General features: G+C 37.1%; 1 protein-coding gene and 1 long non-coding RNA gene across 3 annotated transcripts in view; one reads left to right on the top strand and one right to left on the bottom strand.

The window, feature by feature from the left end:
* Nucleotides 1-15103, top strand: part of UBE2E2 (ubiquitin conjugating enzyme E2 E2) — a 202832-nt gene that overhangs the window by 35721 nt on the left and 152008 nt on the right. The gene's annotated exons all lie outside the window — the stretch shown is intronic.
* LOC146441164 (uncharacterized) lies at nt 6017-11671 on the bottom strand. Its single transcript, XR_014849805.1, has 3 exons — nt 11578-11671; nt 8663-8714; nt 6017-6129 (listed from the first exon to the last, which is right to left on the bottom strand). It is a non-coding gene; the product is annotated as an uncharacterized LOC146441164 (long non-coding RNA).

Below are 15103 nucleotides of genomic sequence, written 5' to 3' on the forward strand. Positions count from 1 at the left end.
AAAAGTGCCCTCTGTCACAATTTTCATACTTTCCTAAAAGCTTGACTGGAATTAATAGCATACTTCCCCTGTGTCTGAGCATATGTGCAAACCTAGAGTTGTTGATAATTTAGCTGTCAGGTATGTTGAATTAGTGTTCACCTTCCAAGTCATGCAGCTGTATGACGTTAGCATAGACCACATTTAAAGGTAGAACAGAGAATCAAAACAAAACTATTATATTGTAGTGGTTGGTGCATTCTGGAGAAGGAAGAAGAGAGCAAGGTGCTTATTGTTTTAAGGAAATTGGAATTTCAGATTGTGCTTGCTATTTAAGTCTCTCTGTTGTGAATGTGACAGTTTTACTGGTGTTAAACTTAGGAGTTTACCTACATTTGGTCTGTGTAGAGGTATGAATTTTTATTGTCTTGCTCAGATGGTGTGCTTTTAAGTGTTCTTGTGACATGCAACTTAGTTTGCCTGTGTACATCCATCAGTCCTGTCTGCTGCTTCTTCCTTCTCAGTACTGTCCCCTACCCTCAGTGGCCGAATTTCCGCTGAGGTTGACAGAAGGAAAGAGGTTTCAGAGACACTGAATTCATATGAAGTTCCTGAAAATCATATGACTAATAAAGAAGGTTCTGTTGCCCTGTGGGAATATTAATATGTAAATACAACTCATATTAGACAGTAGAGAATCCCCACGGGAGCTCAGCCCTGAGGCACAAACCCATAATAAACTGTTGCGTACTGGCACTGTCCTTTTGTTTCCTATCTGTACAGCTGATCTCCAGTTTGGGATTTTTTGTGAGGGCAGGGGTGAAATGGAAAAATAGGATTCGCCATAAAACTGAAAAACTGGTTCACTTCCATTTCATTTAAAATTGTAGCAGGTTTTGAAAATGTTGCTATTCTTCGAAGAACTAACTTTTAAAAGACAGTATGAGAAGGATTAGATCTGCTTGATTGAACGTAAGTTGCAGTCTTCGAAAAATCTTATGCTTTAGCCTTTTTCCAACAGTTATAACCGGAAATACCTGTTGCATTCAGTTCTTGAACTAGAGTTAATCCATCAGTTAAGCAGCATTTTGCTTTCTCTTTAATTCTCAAACGGGGAAAAGAATACTTCCATTAAAATGCTGCTGAATATTAGGAAACAAACATGGGACACAAAAAGAAAAAGTAGTGGAAAAAGAAATATTATGCTGCTAAATTCTATTTTTGTGATTTGCAGTTATTGGAAGTGCCCGTTATTTATAAACATCTGGATAAATTTCAGACTGGTCTGTAGAGACTATGTTGCCCTGGATCAAAACTGAGAGCTTCTTCCTAGACAAGCTATTGATTTAATTTGTAGGGAACTTGGATCAACCAAATACACATACTACTGCATGTACATTACATAACAGTTTATGGAATTTCTGCTTCTAGTCGGGTGGAAAGATACTGTATAGAAATTTTACCAAATTACATATACTCAGTCTTCAAGACTGTGGTGTAATAGTCTGTCTGTTCATCCCCAGACCCTCTGCAAAACAAAAAAAAACCAAAACAACAGAAACAAACCCCATCAAAACTAATTTCGGTTTGGACAGTCTAATTGTTAGTTTTTCTTGGCTAGAAGATGTAGATCTGGCCTACATTTATTATTCTCAGGAGTAGGTGTCCTGCAAGCTAGTGATTTTTTCATTGTGGGATGAACATTGGATTGATAGGGGATATCAGTAAAAGAGAGAGCAATATAGAGTGGATAACTGATGTTACAGTGCTGAACTAAGTCAGGAACAGTCACATTTCATTACATGTGTTTATCTGGGGCTGTAGGACCAGCTACATGGGAAATTGTCTGTAGGTAGAATTGGGATCACCCTCCAACTTTTCTTGGATCGTAAGCCACTCTAGGAATTGCTTTTCCACCAGTCCTAGGAGAGGAGTTTGTCTCAACTTATCTCTTATGCTAACTATAGTTACTGATTCCTTGGAGTTGCAACTTGTGTTTCATTGGCCACCTTTCTTTTGCCCTTATTTTCTCCCAGGCCCCCTGCGTGGGTGCTGTGTGTTGTTCTGAAACATCAAGAGGTGTCCTTCTTTGCAAAGGAACTGTGCTGACTAGGGTGTTACACCTTCATCTGTCGAGGAGCTGATTAGCATTAAAGCTAATGATAGATACTTTTGCTGATAGTGCTGAAATCCAAAGACTTAATGCAGCTCAATGTAAATAGATACGACTTGGCTTTTTAATATAATGTAAACAGAGAAGAAACAGCTCCCTTTGAAACACAAATGATTTCAGCATTAGGGTGTATTAGTGTAATGACAGCATTGAAGTAATGTCTGCTGACTTCTGAATAGGTCGAGCAGTGTGTAGTGTTTGGAAGACCTGTGTTTTTTGTGCATGAATATGGCTCAAACTGAGACAACAGCTTCTCTAAAATGAATTTATTCTAATACAAAACCACTGACTTACATAGAAATGTGTTTGCATTGTTCAGAATGATGTAAAGTATTCTTAAGCTGCACTTCATTGCTCTAAAATTCTCAGGTTTTTGGTTATTCCCCAAACCCCTAAAATAAATAAAGGTATCTTGTATTAAATAGCTGTATTTTAGCAGGAATTAGCATACAAATGCTCGAGACTGAAAGTTTATAATGCCTTTTATCCTTTTTATGCTTATCTGTTTTAAGTAGCTTCAGTGCTCTGTGAAGACAAAGGCGCTGGTGTACATGCCACTGATAATAGACAGTGTGACCGTATCATGTATGCTTCCTTAATAATGTCTGACATTATCAGATTGATTAACTCAGCAGGGGGCTTTAATCAGATTTAACTACTGTTGGCAGCTGTACACTGGCAGAATAGTAATACATCAGGGAGTAATATTGAACTTCTTTTATAAGCTGTATTAATCTTGAAACTAAAAAATGTACCATAAAAATTACCATTATTTCTAGTACTAGTGCAAAGAGAAGTGAAACCTGCGCAATCTCAGATCTCTTTTGAATTATGCTTCCCCGAATTTTCTGTTTCTATCAGTGCCAAATACTGATGATCTTCAGATTCTCCTTTGGTAGTTGATGGGAGTGTATTGTAAATATAGATATTTCTTTTAGGATTCAAAGACCAGTAAATCATTTGGGACTCAATGACTTAAGCAGAAAAAATAATGAAAATATTTTGTAGCTACAGATTTAAGCATTTGTGTATGTGGCAAAATAATAATAGTTAGATTTTCTGCTTTGTCCTTTTAAAGTCAAACACTGTATTATGACACATTGCTTTAGTTTTTTTTATGCAGAATACTCACAGTATTAATAAATAAAATGCAGGCTTCAAAGATGTTAATGTAACATTCATTCATAGATCAATAGGTCAGAAAGGATAACTGTGATCATCAAGTGTGACCTTCTGCCTATCACATGACATTAAGATTTACCGACTTCATTCTCGTTTGAACTAAAGCATGTCTTCTTAAAAAGACTGAGTTTTGATTGAAACAAATTAATGAAGGGAACAAGCACAGTCCTTTACTGTTTGTCTCAGTTGTCCTTTGGTTAAATTGCAGTCTGGATTGGTTTTGGGGTCTTTTTAGGTGTATTTAAATGGTGATTCTGCTGTTGCTACACTGTGTTTTTCATTAACTTTCCTTGCTTTGTATTTCTTCATAACTTCCTATTTGAAAGCAAAATAATTCCAGTCCCTGGAGTATTCTTGTTCTACAATAAACTTTTTAGGTTTTGACTACTATTTTGTAAGGTGCCTATGTTCAGCTTTTTTTTTGTGGCAAATTATTGAGTCTTCCTTCCCAAATCAAATTTTGTTGTTATTCTGAACATACTGTCTACATTCTTGTGTCTTCTGTGAAAGCTGCTATTTGCTTGTATTGATCTTTTTGAGAAGTTTGGGTTGTTTCACCTAGGCAGTTCAGGGTTTTCCATTTCTCCCATTTTTCTGTTGATGCTGTAATTGGTATCAGTGATGATTTAGTTTACTTCAGGTGATGAATATGAATGTGAAGCCTCAGAGCACCAAGGCTTGATTTTATAGGTTGCTGCTACACTTTTTCAACTCCTCTTTTTTCAACTGAACCTAAAGCCCTGCAGTTTTATTTTCTGCATTTCTTATATTGCAAGTGGATTGGAAGAGTATAAACTTCCTCTCCTCATGGCATCTTCCAGATTACAAGTCTTAGATGACTGACATCCCACAGCTGATAGAGTAGACTGAGCTGTGCTTAAACAATCATTTGTTTGTCAGAACATTTTTTTTCAAATTTTATGGAAAATTCTTTATAAATAATCTTTCACATTGCTTAATTTATAATTGGAAGAGTAAGTTAGTCTCTAATTTGTGGAGTCTTCAGTGTCCTGGGTTTTATTGTTTCTGTCTCAGACTCTGGTAAGAGGTGCTACACAAGTGAGCTTTGCAGAAGAGGGAATGATGCAGTTGACTGCAGCTTGGAAAAATCCTTATCTATGTTTTGATGATCTGATGTATCTTCAGATTCATAGAGGTTTATGTCCACCTCTTCAAGGCCAGGTTGGATGGGGCTCCGAGCAGCCTGATCCCGTGGGAGGTGTCCCTGCCCATGGCAAGGGGGTTGAAACTAGATGATCTTTGAGGTCCCTTCCAAACCAGACCATTCTGCGATTCTGTGATCATTGCTGAAAAAGAATAAAATCACTGGTTGGAATTAGGTGAGGAAAGTATTAAAAGTGATCATAAATAATAAAATTGTAATGAAATACGTGAAATACTTTATAAAAATTTTATTTTTTTTTCCCCGGAATACCAAATGGTAGTAGTGATTACTGAGCTGATATTACAGATGCTGCAATGTTCCTGCTGCTTTGCTGAGTTTACAATGGACACATCTCAGGCAGTGACAACTGTGTGCACTTCATTATGTGTATGGCAGAGAATTTCATTTATATAGTGTAAACAAGCAAAGAAAATATTTTGAATGTGTTTGTAATTATACAGGAAAATGCTGCTGGAGACCTGTAAAGCAGATGAGCATTGATCACTATAGCAGAGGTGAAAGAGAGTCAACAATAACATGTTCAAATGAATCAAAGTAGCATTTGAGCAGTTCAAAAATATTGTCATTTCAATAAGATACAATAAAAACCATCAAAAGTGTTGATAATTCTCCAGTATTTCTGCATACTTGAGGAGGAGGGAGGTGAGAAACATAGTAAGTTGATGAATATGTCAGGTACAGAGAGGAAATGCTTCTGAGAACAAGCAAATGTTTAAGAAGAATGCTACTAACATTGCAGTAGACATTGGCATCTGGCAGTCATGTAATTTATGACAGTGTATATTTAAGTAGCAATTGCCCAGAAAGGCAGCAGATTATAAAAATGTACATAATTTTTTTTTTATTCTTCTTGTGCTTTGGTTATTGTGATTTTTTTTCATTTCACAGGCATCCTTTGTGAGTCTAGTACCTCTGGGGCTGTCCTGCAGATCATTAAGGTGTTTTGAAACTGCCTTTGAATGACATCGTTTTACAGATTACTTTCCTTGCATGTGACAGAAAGTGTTCGGTGCCACTGTTATGATAGATAAAATTGTTAGCAGTCTGATGTTCTGGGAGCCCTATGGGGTTTACTTGTATGTATTTATTTGAAAATGTGTTATTTACAATTCTCATTTGTTATTTCATGTCTTAAGGCCTAATTAAATTGGTTTGTGGATCAAGCTGAATTTCCAGATTTACAAAACCAAAACAAAACCAAAACAAAACAAAAAAACCCCCCACAAAAATAACAGTAGTGATTCAAACAAACCTTTTACAGACATATATTTCACGTAGTGTTATGTGATGCTATACCTAAATATGTATTTCCATTTTTTCCCTTCTTCAGGATAGACTTGAATAGCCCTGACTATTTACAGTCTCTTCATGCTCCTGTGTGGTATTTTTGTCACATCAGAGTTACCCAGTTTACCCCAGGAAACTACATTGAAGGGGTTCAATGTGTTTTAATGTAGATTTGGTTGTTATTGGTAAAGCAGAAGAAAAAACATATTCTCTGAAAGGACTTTATTTCATGAAGTAATTTATGGGATGCAAAGATTGATTAACCAGGTTCTCTACTTGCTGATAGATGTTTTGCTCCATGTCCCCATGAATATCACCTGCTCTAGAGGGAAAAAATAAACTGCTTTACCAGCAAGGATAAACTAGGAAAAAAACAAGTCATTATTAGAACAGTGAATTCAGTTGTTGCAATAAAGAACTTAATGCATGCTAATAACTAACCCGTTCCTTAAAATTACTGAAAGATAATGCATTACCTGTACCAAAAAGAAATTTTAGGGAACTACACAGTTAAATACTTTCCTTCCTTACCACTTAGATTTTCGCAAAAGGGTTTTTGCCTTCTGTATCAGTCTCTGAATACAAAGTATCTTATGAATTTGAAGCTCCACTTGCCTCTAGCAGCTGGAAGGAACAGGCTGTCCAAAGTATTTTGGAGCTTGTGAGGCTGAATGCTAGGATTAGATTGCTTGCTTCTTTTGCAGCCTGCCTGCTGTTGCTTTAAAAAGGGATTTTTAAAGTCTTTCACACAGTTCCCCAGGGTTATCTGGGTTATCCTGAGTTATCTTTTTCCAATGAGTCATTGCTACTACTCATGATAAGCTTTTCTGTTTGGTTTTTTTTCCACTGGTAGAGTGAGATTCACATACTTATTTCTAGTTTGGTTTGGGCATGTGGCTGAAGAAAAGAATCACAAGTTAAAAAAAAAAGTTAATTTTCATTCTGCTCCTGTGTGCAGCCAGATAGAATTTTATTTAGGCTTGGGAATACAGCCTTACTGGTTTACAGTTGGTTATTAAGTTCATAATTGGAAAATTGCATTTTTACCCTAGAAAGAGAGGAAGCTACTTTTGCTGCAAAATATAATTATTTTTCATAAAAACTATTATTGAGTTAGACGACAAAGTGGTTATAAACCATTTTCCACTTGTCACTGCTGTTCAGAAGAGTGGGTTTTTACAGCCCTGTTGCCATGGACCATCAAATTTTGTTCTAGGCAATTGAGTTGGGGCTCAAAGATAGGACAAATAAATCCTGGGAATGTAATCCCAAATAAAAGATCATACACTTTCTAGTAGGATGGTGGGCTCAATTTATTTAGTGTCTTAAAAGTAGCAGAACTTTATATCTGATGACAAAGCTTGTAATTGTCAGAGAAGGCAACAGTAATCTCTTGTGTAAGATCCAGGGGAAAAAAAATAACTGAATATGAAAGGACAAAGGATGAGAGCAAACAGATCTCATCAATAGATGTGTTATAGTGAACCCAGCATGCTGGAGATGTGTAGAATAGATCATCACTCCTCTAAAGAAAGTGGCATTTTTCACTCCAATATTGAAGCAAATACAATAAGAGATACAAATATAGCAAATATAATAAGTAAATATAGCAAATATAATAAGAGATATTGACAATCTGCTTCTTGTGGGAGTAGGTCTTGCATCAAAAAATGTTTTTCTTTTGCTATGAACTATAATTCTAAAACAACTAGAATGATAATTTGCAATTTGCGTCAGATCATTGTAGCAGAGTTTTTAGTTTAAATATTCTTTTATAAATACTTTAATCCACATTAAAGTTGTGAAACAAAGAAGCAGTCGTTGCTGTGTCAGACATTGTTCCTCAACTTTGGGCACTGAACAAAAGTGAAAATTAGTTTCTGCTTTCAGAGTGGGAAATGGTTACTTTAGTTTAGTAGTGTGGCAATCTTGAAGCTAAAATGCTAATTTTTATTTGGAATAAAGAAGCTGTTAATTGTTTTGTAGAATACTATTGGAAATCCATTAATGTATGGGAGAGCAAAATCGATTGTGCATCTGTTCACATTTTTACTGATCCTTGGGAAGAATGTCACCACAGATTAGAAGAGTTCTGTCCTGGGATCTAAAAAATCTGTATTCTTCAAGCTTTATTTAAAAAAGGACAGAGAAAATGGCTTGCAATGTCAGTCAAAGCACACTATATCCATTAACTTTGCAAGAAGGACATTGCAGTTAAGTTGTATTATCATAAAAAGTGCTAAATTGTTCCCCTCCTGGGAAAATGTATCAAGAATTTGGTGGCGTTTTACCTCAACTAAATAATTAATTCCTCCCTTCAACGGCTAGGACACTTACTTGGGTAGCTGACTCTCAAAGAGGGTTAGCTGATCTGCTCTTAGCGCTGTACAGAGCTTTTTGTCTGAAAGATTGCAACTGTGGCACTGAATAAACGGCTAACGGGAGAGGGGTGGGGGTGAGAAGATGATTGCAAATGCTTAGAGAGAGAGTGAGAGCTTCTCTTTGTGTCTTTTTCATAACCAGAGACTCTCTAAGAGTTCTCATAAAACTGAAAACTGTGTCCATCCATCAAGCTGCAACCACTATGATGGAGCCAGGCAAGGATTCAGGGGGAGATAGGCATGGGTGACTGATTGCCATATCGATGTCAGTTGTTCCAAATTTACACCAGTAAAGTGCTTTAAGAGAATGAAAACTATAGCAGGGCTAAAAACTACAGTAGGTCTTAAAACTACCAAGTAGGACTTAGAACGTAGCAGGACTAACACTGTTATATATATATAACATGTCTAATATATACATCACTTCTATTATTTTTGCCTATCCCTATTTAATTCAAATCTCAGCTGGCTTACTTGTGGCTCTGTGAAGTTCCAGATCAGAGCTCAAGAACTCTTGAGTGGGATCCTATTTTAATCAACCATTTATGTTAAATGAGCGTATTGAATCATGGACAATTCTAAGCAGCCTACTCTATGTAACATAGTTATTATGTAATTTCATACTGCAGCTATTTTACTTTCAAAACTACAGTGTTCAGTTTTTATATGCTGTTATTTTAAATAATGAAGAAAATAAAGATTTAAGTAATCATCTGAAAATGTTAATAATTTGACTTTTTTAATACACTGAAAGACACATTAATAAAACCAAAAATAAAGCTCAATAGATGCTTAAACAGTGTTTCAAATAGTTAGAGTAGCTACATAATATATTTTAGCCAAATTTAAGTGCTTTATTTGAATTAAACATTTTTAGTATCAAAATTGTATTGTTTGAGGCTCTGAATGTTAAGAGTTCCTTATCAATCACATCATTACCCTTTATGGTATTTTTGCTCAAACCATTGATAGTATTCAGGGTTTCCAAAATGCCTTTAAGAAAAATTCATGGTTTTTTGATGCCATTTTATTTACAAATCTTATAAATAATCATCTCAACAATGGAGAAAACATTTATCAGTAATTGAAAGTTTTTCTCTATTTAATTATTTTCCCACACAACTGTTCTGCTTTGATTTGCAAGGCTACTGTGGGAGTCCTGAAGATTGTTATGCTGCTCAGTACTGAGGGTTGCCCAGGCCTCTCTGGGTCAGCGTGCAACTTTCACTATCAGATTCATAAGAGAGCAGAGTGCATACCCTGCTGCATTTTGCCTCTCTGATCAGCTAAAAACTTCAAGGTAGTGTCAGGATAAATTTTTGTGATGGCTACTGTTATTAGGCTTTGGAGGAGGGTGTGTAGTTGCTTTAGTTTATCTCAAAAACTGCGATCCCTTAAAAATTGTGATCCATTTTAGGTGTATTATCAGTAACAAAAGGATGTCAATTATCTTGTACAAATCAACTTTTCAACTTTTGTCCTTGGGGAGAAGTAACAAAAGCAAGTATTGATTGCTCAGTTAGGCTAGTCAAGGGACTCTGCTACAAAAATAGATCTTGGAAGAAACAGGAGGCAGAGAAAGCATGGACAAAAGAAAGGAACAGATAGGAATATTTTCTTTGCAAATGAGTGCTTGTAATTGCACAGCAAATCTCCACAAAAGCTGACATCAAGAGAGGGGAAGTGAAAAAACCATGTTATATAGACTGGGATCCTGTTTTCAGAACCTTAAAATTATTCAATTAGTAAATAGTATGAAAATTGCAGGGAAAAGGTGAACTGGGTGTTTTTTGTGCAGAGCTGTGCTTATCAAGTCCTGCTTAAAATACAGGCAGAGAGCTCCATGTAGTTCCCAAAATACAAATTTGTTTAACTTTTTTGTGTGCATATCTCAAGAGATGATCCATAAAGCAGCATCCACAAGGGTGAAGCTCTGGGAAAATGTGCCAAAGGCTGCTGGAGCATCTGTGAAACATCACCTAAGGTTGTCTTCCCTTGAAGGATTTTCAGACAGAGCTCATGTCTACAGGAGACATGCCAGAGAAGATGAATCAATGCTGAAGGCCAGAGCACACAGTCCCAGCTGTAAGCAAAGTTCTGTCAGGGTGATGGAAATACATTATCCACGCCTTTCTCAGAGTATCCTTAGCATCCCAACATTTTTCTCTGCCTATGACCACAATATCAGAGGAATGTCAAGCCATGTCAGGATCCTTAAGGTAGTGCTCAACCTCCAGTAAAGGCCCATGCAGCTTCTCTAGGCAGGCTTTTACAGGCTGTGATTGAGCCAGTGGCTTATATTGTTCTCAAATTGCTCACTTTGAGAAGCTTTATTCTCTCTTACATTTATTCCAGGTAAAGAAATTATGCCTTGCCCACCATTCTGTGCAAGATTTTATCCAATTTTCATCATACCAGGATGTCTTGGGAGTATAATAATTAACATAGGCATTATAGTAGAAGGCAACAAGTTGCTGCATCACTGGACAAATCTGTTAGTTTCTTGATGCAGCAGCGTCTTCATATGGAACGAGTTCCTCCTTATTATATCAACTTCTTTTCTTACATATGCTAAGCACACTAAAATAATTTATTTGAAAAGTGAAATGTTAAGTTTAGTCTTTATGCAAGTCATACTGCTGATGATTCAACTGGCTTTCAAGATAACGGCAATGGCATCCTAGTTAATGTGCTAAATGCACCATTTTTAAAAGCTGTGTTCCTGCAATCAGTAATTGGAGTTATTCTGTTGAGTATACCATTATTTTTCTCACTTCTTGTTAAGCTTAGTCTCAGGTAGGGGTTTAAGCACCTTTGTAAAGTAGAATTCATTTTATGACTGCATTGAATTAGGTGTACCACAAAAATCAAACAAGGTAATGGGGAACAAATGTAGACATTAAAATTGCAGCACCAGTTTTGCAAACGATTGTTCAAACTCTCAATATGGTAAGTATCTGAATAGTTATGTGGTGTCAGAGGCCACATTTATGCATTTAGTTTAAAAATGTGATGGAGCAATTTCATGTTTTGTCTTGAAATTTTTATGCCTGAACTCAACCTGTACGTATGTATATTCTCTAAATGAATGGATTAAAAACTGACTGCCTGAACAAATAGGGGTTGCAGAATTAGTGCTTTTGAGAGAAGTGATCTAACCAGAGGACTAAAGCCCCTGCTGCCATACTTAGGTAATTGGATTCTGTCATACTTTCTGAGACAATATTAAAAACATAATTATGTATTTATAGTAGCACTTAGGTTTCATTCTGTGAGAACTGATGCAGACAAACGGGAATGTCATTTTGAATTACCCGGTAGAAGTACATGTTATTACAATGTAACAAAAATGGGAAAATGTATATAGGTACGGGCTACATCAAAAACACCTTGGCCAGCAGGTCCAGGGAGGTGATTCTTCTGTTCTGTGCGGTTCTTATGAGACTCCACCTGGAGTACTGCACGCAGGAAAGAGAATGACCTGTTGGAGTGATCACAAAGATGATGAGAGGGTTGAAGCTCCTTTTCCATGTGGAAGCTTTGAGACACTTGGGGTTGTTTAGCCTGGAGAAGAGAAAGCTCTGGGGAGATTTTATTGTGGCCTTTCAGTATGTACATGGGGCTTAAAGGCCACATCCCTGGATGGCTGGACAGGGTTGAACAGCAGCCTGGTCTAGTGAAAGGTGTCCCTGTGCATGGCAGGGGAGTTGGAACTAAGTGGTCTTTAAGGTCCCTTCCAACCCAAACCATTCTATGGTTCTATCATACAACAGTTAGGGAATAACACTGGTATGGAGGAGTTCTCCTTTCTTACCTGAAAGAAGATTCCATGCACAAGAGCATTCTTAGTGCAGTGGCTTTTGTCACCCCTTCTCACCAAGCCCACAGCTTTCACAACACCAGATGAAACAAAGAAGCAGTGTATCTAAAAAAAGGGCAGCAACGAGAGGAGTAATACAGACTAGGAGAGTCTCCAGATGTGGAACTAGCCTGCTGTTGTAGTTTTCTGTGCTCTCTCATTCTCATGTGGAACTATCTAGCTCTGTGGAAAGGCTACTTGCATAGTAGTATGATTTTGTTGCAATGTTTTGGATTATTGCACCTTTTAAGATTATTAAGCAGGTCGTTCTAACTTTGCCTATTCTTCACAAGCAAAACTGGTGTTGGATTGGATTAGAAATATAAAAGAGATGGCTCACCTGATAATTCATGTGTTCCCTTAGTTTCGATATGACACTGTTTTCTACTCCATGCTCCTGGCTTTTTGCTTAAGTAATCCGTGAAGATTTTACTGTTTTTAAAACCAATCACAAATGTCAGGTAATGCACCAAATTTTAACTCAGTCTGGAACCACTCCTCAAGTAGTAAGCAAAAATAACAAACAGAAAATGACTTCATATTAAGTGTAGTGTGTTTGCATAATTTCTCAGTACAGGCAATTCCCATATAGATATTTCTGCTGTAGTGACATATGTGCATCATTCTGCAGTAGTGTGCTGCATAAATGTGGGTTTGTGTCCATTCTTCAATCCTAAAAGTAATGAATTTATTAAAAATAACTGGGCCTTTTTCTTTAAACTATCAGTTACACTTTACAAATACTCACCAAAATGTCTTGATTTTATGATTTTCCAATCCAGACATTTATTTCTCTTCCTATTAACTTTTTCTCCCTTTTTTTAAATTAAGCAAAACCCTTGCCCCTGACACAAAAGATATGGCTTGTTTTGGCTGGCTGCAAATTCTGCCCACCTTGTTAGAGGAAAAAGACTTCATATTGACTATAAAGCTGCTCTCCTCTCCTGTGGTCCCTGTGGTAGAAATGTATCTATAGTGCTTTTGACCTCTGATTTTAGCTGCCTGGTACAAAAAGAAGGCCAGGACAGGGGCTTGACACCGCTTGTATGTCAGAGTAGATTGCAGGCGTGTTTTTTGGGATGGAGAGATGTAGAATAAAAAAGGAACTGTTCCTGTACGCTGCTACTCTGCTACCCTGGGCAGGTGCACCAGACAGCCTGAAAACTGGCAATGCCATCACTTCTGGGTGGTATTAAAGTCATCCACGGGAGAAGAGAACCAAGCTCCCTTTCAGTAGTCCATTCTCAGGGTTGATAACTGTGTGCATGTGTATATGTGTACACATATATTTACTGTATCTCAGCCGCTCATTTCCTGATGTATTTATTGCACATAAATTAAAGGTATTAGCTGGTATTAAAGGCATTAGCTGTAGTTGCTATGCTAGTTAACTCAAGCTATTAGCTGTAGTTTGTTGGAAAACTGGCTTTGCTAATTCACCTCTGTATTAATCCGCTCTAAGTTTCAGGCTTTTTTTTTTTTTTTGGCTTTGTATTACCAAATTGTAGTTGGCAGCTTTATTACATCAAACAACCTAACTACTTATCATTTGTCAGGTATTTGTTCAGTTACTGTCTCTGCACAATCATCTCTGAAGATGCTATTTTAGCAGTAGGTGCCCTTTGTCAAATAAAAATACAATGATGTGAAGTGGTGTAATTTGAAGATGATGTATTTTTGCCAGACCAGTGATCAATCATTCAGTTGCTTCCTCCTGTTTTTCATTAAGGTATTAGGGTAGCAAAAGCAGGGAACCTCTCTGTATATGTGAAACAGACTTGCAAACATCGAGTACTTGCTAAATCTCTAATGTGTAAATTCAACTGATTTAAAGGTATGGATTTACAGGGTAAATAGTTCAAAAAAATAAGACAGGTGGAGTGAAAGTACTTTATGTTCTCTTCTTTTTATCTTTGCTTACATCAGTTTAACTTCAGAATAGAGCTTCTGAATGCACTCTATAATTTAAAGTGTGTTTTACAAAATTCACATTTAAAATACTGTCGTTTTAACTTACTGTTCTACTTATGATAAGGAAGCAAATCTCTCCTACTTGCCTGGTAGCATGACAGACAGTCATTCTGAATCTGAATTGGACATCCTCTGAATTCTGACACTAAATCTGCTATAATTCCTCTGCTTGTCTCAGAGAATTCTAAACAGGTATTGATTTTTTTAAAAAAAGGTATATGCAACCCATCAAAAGAATAGAACATTTATTGAGATTTTGACTTTAGTTACATTTTCATAAATCATTTTGGGGACTTTAAGATGCTATTTTAGACAGTTTGATGGACTGCTGCAAGCTGAAGGTAGGTGTTTTCTGGCTGGTTCTGGACTCTGATGGTGCTGCAGGTCTTGGTCCCTTCCCCAGCTCAGGGCTGGTGATGGGGAGGAGGTGCCCTGCTGCTGTGCAGCAGTCTGCTCCCAGCTGGTTCCTTAAAACCAGGTCTACTTCATGAAAATTAATTAAAATAGCTCTGATGGAACAGATGAGTGACTTATTATGGACTGCATTAGATTTCCTTTTCTATCTTAAGGGTGGAGGTAGGAATCTGGCTGTGAGAAACCCTTTTACTGGGACTTTAACTTTTGCTTTTAGTTACAACTGACATTGAAAGCCAAGAGGTTGAGGGGGAAACAGCCTTGAAAAGGACACTGCATCCCTCAGGCCCACGGAATTGTGCACATCTCATCTGACCCCCATCTGGGGAGATGACGGCAGCTTCCTGCTGCCCCTGGACTCTGACAAATGAGTTCTGGCAGCTTGTAGTGCAACAGCTTAAGGTGTTACCATCCCCAGATGCTTCTAATCTCTCTGCTGGCACTTACTACCTGTGAGAGGGCTCCCCTTTGATAAAAATTATTTTTTCACTGTGATGCTCGGCTGTAAAATGCAGGAGTCAGTATGTAGACATCCTGTTTTCCTCTGGCATTGTTAGGTGGTCAGACAGCTGTGAATGAGTTTGTCTCAGGGTCTTTCTAATAAATATACCTAAGCTCTCTTGTTAAAGATAGGCAGCTATAACTTCACTAGGAGTTTGCCTCTGATACTC

The sequence above is a fragment of the Lichenostomus cassidix genome, chromosome 2, assembly GCF_008360975.1.
Source record: "Lichenostomus cassidix isolate B80296 chromosome 2, HeHo_3.0, whole genome shotgun sequence".
Classification (NCBI taxonomy): Eukaryota; Metazoa; Chordata; class Aves; order Passeriformes; family Meliphagidae; genus Lichenostomus; species Lichenostomus cassidix.